This window comes from Lycium ferocissimum, chromosome 3 (genome assembly GCF_029784015.1).
Source record: "Lycium ferocissimum isolate CSIRO_LF1 chromosome 3, AGI_CSIRO_Lferr_CH_V1, whole genome shotgun sequence".
Classification (NCBI taxonomy): domain Eukaryota; kingdom Viridiplantae; phylum Streptophyta; class Magnoliopsida; order Solanales; family Solanaceae; genus Lycium; species Lycium ferocissimum.
The window spans coordinates 12,560,531-12,568,440 of NC_081344.1; positions in this window are offsets into that span (position 1 = coordinate 12,560,531).

Below are 7,910 nucleotides of genomic sequence, written 5' to 3' on the forward strand. Positions count from 1 at the left end.
CTATCAGATTCAACAAGAAGACAAAACAGAAATTAGGAACAAAACATTCTCTTATACAAATCAAAGAATACAAAAGGAAATAAAGTGTTTTTTTCCTAAAAATTATATATCTTCAACATGAAACAAGAAGATTTATAGGTAATCAAAACCAACCAAGACTAATAACTCCAACAAATATTAGTTTGTATAGAATAAATATTTTATTATTAAATATGAGTTTTATGTTTTCAAATACCATTTGAAACTAAGGAAAGAAACGTGTATGTAGTCATTCAATGGCTATTCAATTTGCATAAAACACATTAATAAATGTGATAAAATAATGACTCATTAATATATAACAAAATAATGGATTAAAATCTTCTTTTTTTGAGATTTAAACTAATTTTTCACAAAATAATCCCCACTATCTCAAAAAAGAATAAAAAAAATAGAATGAAATAGACGTTTTGTCAAGCTTACATAAATCGTACAATGCGTCGAATCCGGTGTCTCTCGTAGACTAAATCCCTAGATAAAATAAGATTAAACTTATTTTAACAAACGACTTCCAAGAAGTATAACACTTCTATGAACCAAAATTCTTTGTAAGCCCATTGTCTTATTCTATCACATCATATTTTTATTTTGACTAAGAGGCTATTCATGAGTGCTTAGAAACACAATTTAACCACTCCACACTATATAAATCAAGGTATTCTCAGTGATTGTTTATAGCTCAACCTCACTTTGCGTATTGTAATATTACACATATAGGAGATTTTGAAGAATATATTATATGAACCTGAGAGTTCCAATCACATAGGTTGAACCATCATTGTTAATCTTCTCAAATGACAAAATCATTACTTTAGGATTTCATCTTATAAAAACTATCACATCTCACAATAGTTCTATTAAGAAATTATTTTCTCACACAACTAATGTTGTTTGGCAAGATATATTTGGTTTTATCCCAACCTTACTCACTAAGAAGCATGATCATCACTAGCCAACTTCAAACCATAAACTCATTTTCATTTTTTACTTGGCTTATTTTCTATTGATTATTACACCCCCACAAAGGCGATTTTGAGTTTTAAATACATCAAATATTAATTCACTATAACACATATCCATCAATTGGTTCTTTTCAAAACCATGTACCGAGAAAAGAAATAACACCATACTCTTTTTTTTTTTTTCCAAAACATTTTGAATAACAAGACCAACTGAAATATTATCACTTTTAAACCATTCTCTCAAAAACAACAAGTAAGATATCATGACCCCCATAATTTCAAATTTCTTCATAACACCATAACCCCACATTTTCAAAGTGTTTAAGATAGGGGAACAATAGTTTCATAACCTCATAAGTAGTATTACTAATTCTCATAAAATATTTCATCTTATAAATAACAAGCTAATAATATAACTCACCCAAATAGCTATACTTTATGTCAATCAATAAATATTTTTAAGAAAAAATTGAGAAAAAAATAAGTATCGATATTAAAAGTATTTTTTAAAAATAGTAAGCACATAATTCCAATATTGTTTTGGAAACCTCATCTTCAAATAGAGTATTCACTCCAATGATAACACCAATATTTTTCTTTTAAGAAGATTTTTTATTTATTTTTTATCTCTAAGAACTTGAATAGTTCTTGAATCACCAACATATCATTTTTCTTCTTCTTCAACTTGAGTGTAGAACTATATTTAACTTTTAATTACATAAATTAATAGTATCAAAGTCATCTAACACCCAATATGTTATCACGGATGGAGAAATAATATATATCATGCAACCAAAATAGTTTTTAATTAGGTTATCATGAAGTTCTCTACATTGATGAACATGATGACATAGCACACACAAAATACTATCAAAACCTTCTTTAACCAAAGTAAAATTTTCACATAAATATCTCACATTTGTAGGAAAAGAAATTTGTCATAATTCCATTTCTTCAGAAGAAATTTTAAAGCCTAAATTAAATTTATCAAATCTCTTCAATTTGCAAAGAACACATTTACAAACATGACTCAAAGATAGGTCCAAATTAATCTATGAAGATAAGCATCAATTTCAAGCCAACAAAAAATTATCACAACATATAGATGCATGTTATTATACATATCTTTGCACTCTTACCACCTCAAATATAGATTATCCAAGTTGGACATTATTTAAGGTCAAAATAATATAACATTCATCACAAACCCAAAACCAATTCATTGTATTCAACATTTTGTTGACCCAAATGACTAAGACAAAAAAAAATTTATATCATTATCCAATATAAAAATGTTCACTAAAAATAAATAAACTCATTATATATAAATAATTATCAATATTAAATCTTAGAAGATAATCACTAAAACTAATCCAAGCACAACTTAAAAGTCTCAAATAAAAGTATAAATTAATCAATCAAAATCATTATACTTTACTTTTAGATCATATATTTTCCATTATACTATATGAAAAAAACTTACCTAAGTTATTTTCTTTTAATTTTCCATAAGAACATAGTATGAAATATCTATTAAATCTTAAGCAAATACTAAATCCATCGTCTCCAACACTTGTAACTGACTTCTTCACTAAAGACAAGCTTGATACTTGATCACGAACAATTTTTTTCGTAGCTTCTTAGGCATGCCAATGGCACTCACCTTGATATTTCACCCGGATGTATCCTCTATTCAACAATTTCTAACAAAACTAAAGATTTCTCTTATACAAACTGAACAAAATATATAATAAAGTGTTATCCTAAAAAAATTATATATCTTCTTGAAACAAGAAGAGATTATATAAAACCAACCAAGACTAATAACTCCAACGGTCAAAGACCATTCATGGCTGAATTGTATTCATTAGCCATTAAGGCTATATTAATATAATATTATAATAATAAATAGGAGTAAAGATTTATGACAATGGTCAAATACCATTTGCCAAACTAAGGAAAGGAAACGGCCAATAGTAGTCATTCAATGGCCATATTCAATTTGATAAAACACATTAATATGATAAAATAATGACTCATTAATATATAACAAAATAATGGATTAAAATCTTCTTTTTGAGATATTAAACTCAATTTTTCACAACAATGATTTCACCTTATCAGCCCTAGCATCCTCAGGCAAGTTAAAAGCAGCAAAACAGTTCCCATTTTTTCTCTGAAAATGGTGCCAATCATCATACTCTTTTGTACTAATTTCTTCTCCCCAGTAATCTTTAGGACTTTGTCATTTTCCACTTGTACCTTCACTTCTTCTTTCTTGTATCCATGCAAATTAGCTCTAAAAACATGTGCCTCTGGGGTTTCTTTATACTCAACTTGTGCTTGAGATTGGGGTTCTTGGGCAAATGATAGTGCTGGTGCTATGAGAGAATGAGGGTTTTGAAGATAAAATTCTCAAGAGGGATCATAAGGATCCTGTCGACCCCGATTTGTTTTAGATTGGAGGGTATTTTTGGTTGTTGGTAAAATATGAGGATCATGTTGATCCTGATTTGTTTGGAATTGATGCGTAATTGTTGTTGCTGGTGGTGGTGGTGGAGGCTAATGAGGATTTTGTACGTGGCGTGCATGGATTTTGCGACCGTTAAATAGAGCTATTACAGACATTTTTGTTGTCTGTTTTTGAAAAAAGGGAATAATTAAATAAATGTTTTAGGAAGAAAATAAAATGTCACACAAGGAGTTGCTTGCGATCAGAGTGTTTTGTTATGGGTATGTATTTATAGGGGAGAGTTTCATAAATGGAATCTTCTATAGACATGTATTTGAGATGTTAAAAAGATTGAAAATATCAACTCACTACAAAAAAAAAAAAAAAAAAAAAAAAAAAAAAGGAATTAGATGAACTTCATCCCTAATCTGTAGCTAAATTGCTCGTAGCTAACAGAACTTTTTGATAATATTGTTGCTAGCTTTAGCAACAAATTTTATTGTTTAGTTACAAAATTTGTCTGTTGCTAAATCCTATTTTATTAGTAGTAACGACTTGGCAACGTTAAAGTTATTACTTAATCGAGTTATTTATAAAGTAATTACCTATAAATTTTTATATGTTAAACATCAATAATTAGTAATTATGTAAATATGGTGAGTAATATGTTATAATATAAAAAAATGTTACACTGTTATTTTATATGTACATGTATACAAAGTACAATTCACTATTAAGGGTACAAATGAAACAGAACAAATTCTTTGGATTTGTGACGTCTAGCTAGCTAATCTTTTTCTGATATTCGCACACTTCTCATTGATGTATATGCATGAACCACCTTTATTCTCATATATGCAAATGGAGAATACATGTAATTAAGGAAGCTACCAACCTAAGTTGTTGTACGGTGTAACGTGCCAATTACTTTTATTTGTCCATGGAATAGTAAATGAGATCACCACCCAAGCAAAGAAATAAATGAGATCTCAAGCCCTCCTACCTACAATTTGAATAGAAGAAAGTGGTCTTTTCAAATTTTTTATGTGTGACTTTTTCTTGGTTCTCTTATATGTAAAACAATGAAGACCTTTTGTTAAAGGGTCATAAAACTTATAAATAAATAAATTGTAAAGGGCTATAAAACCATTTCTTCCAAAAAAAAAAAATCATTTATCCCAGACAACCCTCCGGGATAAAAAAGAGTGTCCACTTAACCATTTTCACACCATTAAGAAAATACTAATTCCTAGGCAAAAATAATTAATTTGACTAAATCACCCCTAATTAAATAAATATTGAGATTTGGTAACTTAATACTTAATTAGCAAATCTAAAAAAATAAGGTTAATTCTTTCTTGCTTTGGTAAGTAGACACTCTTTTTGAATCAAAAGGTAAAGGTTAAGTGGACACTCTTTTTGAGCAGGAGGGAGTACTTTTTATGTGCGTAAAAAATGTGCAACTAGCCTCGTTTTTCTTTCCGCTACTAAATGGAGTATGACCATTTGACTATATAATCTTTTTGTCCCAATTTAAGTTTCTTAGTTTGATTGACACACAGTTTAATGAACAAAAAGATACTTTTGAATCTAATTATGATCCTAAATTAAATGTGTGTAATGTACTAAAAATGTTATTTGAATCTTATGATTTTAAACTTGTCACGTATGATGCTTGATATAGTAATAATACTTAACAAATTTTGCAATTGTTAAGTCTTATTACTGTTTAGAAATCAAATTATAATTTTCTTTAACTATAGTTTTTTCGAACATTTTTAGAACATCTATAAAAGTAACGTTTTATAGTCCCTTTATATATATTAGATAAATTTTATTTTAAAAATGTGCGCACATAAAATCAGATTAATTAACTACCGTACCCGGTAATTCATTTTTCGATTTCGATGGAAGGACTATAGTTACGTTAGTAATACCAATTTAAAGTATTTAACAATTATATAAGTTATTTCCGTTTATTCTTTTCATTTTAAACTTAATCCTGTCTTAAGTAAAATCTTTGTTAATTACTTATGTTTGCCAAAGATGCACAAAATAAATTTATAAGAGAAAATACTTTAAAAATAAACTTTAAGTTTAATCGATCGAATAAAAATTTAAAATAACAAATGATAATAGAAACTAACATCAATAAATAATAAATAATATTACAAGGATAATTTTTAAATAATAATTAATCCTATATTGAAATAGAAATTGAATAGCAAAATAATTCTTTACGTGCTTAAGGAAAAATTATAATTTGAAATAAGTTTAATAACATTTCCACATAAAATAAATCAAATAGTATATATGAGTGTGCTTTGTGGGGTCACTATGACCTTTCCATGACATCATCACTTTATAGTGGCAAGTGAAAAACGCTTAGAGCTCGTTTGGTATGATGGATAAGCAAAAATAGTTCTAGAATAAAAATTTAATGCGTACTTTATCCCACGTTTGGTTAAAAAAAATGTAACGATTTGCATTTCACGGGCGGGATTAACGCTTGGAAAGTTACTTCAAACTCGTTAGTGCTCTTTCAGACTTTGTTTTAAAAGAAGCGCCACCTAATTTTTAGGAAATTAGAAAAATCAATTTCGAAAGATTTATTCATATACAATAAAAAATCCTTCGTAATCCAAAGTTCAAAGTATTAAGCACCCTAGTATATTAAGGATCCGTACTATACGGTTCACCTTCGAATTCCCATGTATGAGTATTTGCATAAACTATTATTTGGTATTTATTCCCGCATTTATAACATCTTTCATTTGCATATCATTTTGAAAATAATTAAATATACCCCTTTTACATATAGGGTATTTAAGTTTGGACTTATACTATCCGGATAAATAATTTCCTTTTATATATAAGGAGAATATATGTTATTTATAAAAGAGTATAAAAATTGTTATGCTTTTTTTTTTTTTTAATAACAAGCAAATACGATTCCATTCATGCTTAAATCAAACTTGGCTCGGGTCAACTTATAATACGTTTAGAATGTCTTGCTTAAAACCTTTACAATTACATGTATATTTTGATCAATTTTTCAATTTATAAAGGGTTTTTATGAATTAGATATGTTGAATTCGTTCTTTTGAAAATGAATTAGGCTTTAGAGCAAAAATGATTTTTATTTATAAAAGGAGTTTGCAATTTTTTCTGGGCAACGCCCAGATCCATTTTCCTCATTTTTGAAAAATCCAGTTTGAGTTTTATCCATTTTTCATTGACCGTCTGCTTCCAAAAGAGAAGTCATGTGGGCTTTGGCCCAGAATACTTTATTTTTTTGCCAATTCAAACCCAAAAAAATGTGTTCACTTTGAAAGAGATTGTTCTAATTGCTTCCTCTTTTATTTTGAGTCAAATATCATGCCATTTTGACCTTAAAAAATCTCTTAGTCCCATTACTATTTAACTTTGTTGAAAACGTAAAAAAAAATCAGTACGCATAATCCAGGTTTTGAAAATTGTTTAAGGATCTAGAGTCAACTAAACGGCATATGTACTGTTTGCCTAAGATGTCTAGTTCAACCCATAACCGGTTCCAATAATAAGGTGAGATTTTTACAAATACAAATACAATACAACATTTTTTTTAAAATGAAACTGGAATAACATAAATAACATAGGAGGGATAGACTAGGGGTGTACCAAACCCCTAGTTAACTGTTCTCACCAATGGTTCAGCGTTCGTGTCATTTTGACCCATGGCTGGGCCTTCAATATATATTAGCTTCCCTTTCTTTTTAGCTTCCCTTTCTTTTCTCGAACTCAATAAATCTTTGGAAAAATTTTCCGGCCCAAGTGGCCATGCAGTGAAGAGGAAGAAAAGAAAAGAGACTCGGTTAGTTTTTATTTACTGAACCTATCACATGCGCGCGCGCGCACACACACATATATATATATCAAATTTTTACAAGTTACATGATTAAGGTACTCGATTGTATGCTATTGGCTTCACTGATCGAGATTTATCCAACGCAAGGGGAAAAATTGTGACCATCCTTATTCCCAACGCCGCACAAGTTCCAAGGGTTTTCATGAACCCCAGGCACGGCTGGACATCAGGAAATGGCTAAGACACATCGTCCCCCAAATCCCCTCAACTCCCTAAACCAGTGGTGCCCTAGAATAAATCAAATCCCATAATCATGTATTAGTATCACAATGTGTAGAAATAATTTAATTACAAACAAACACTGAAAATGAATCAAGGTCCTAGTAAAGGGACTAAAACAGATACCACAATATGATGATATATAAAAATAACACCCAACTCCAAAACACTTAATCAATAAATGATCCAAACAAAAATCATCCTCTTTTTCCTTTACCTTTGGGGTTTAATGAAATCTGGCCCACTTTTAATTAAAACCTGAATTGGGCTAGGCCCCAACTGCCTTCTAAAGGAAAGTTCATTTGAAAGTGAGGTTTCTATCCCCTTTTTT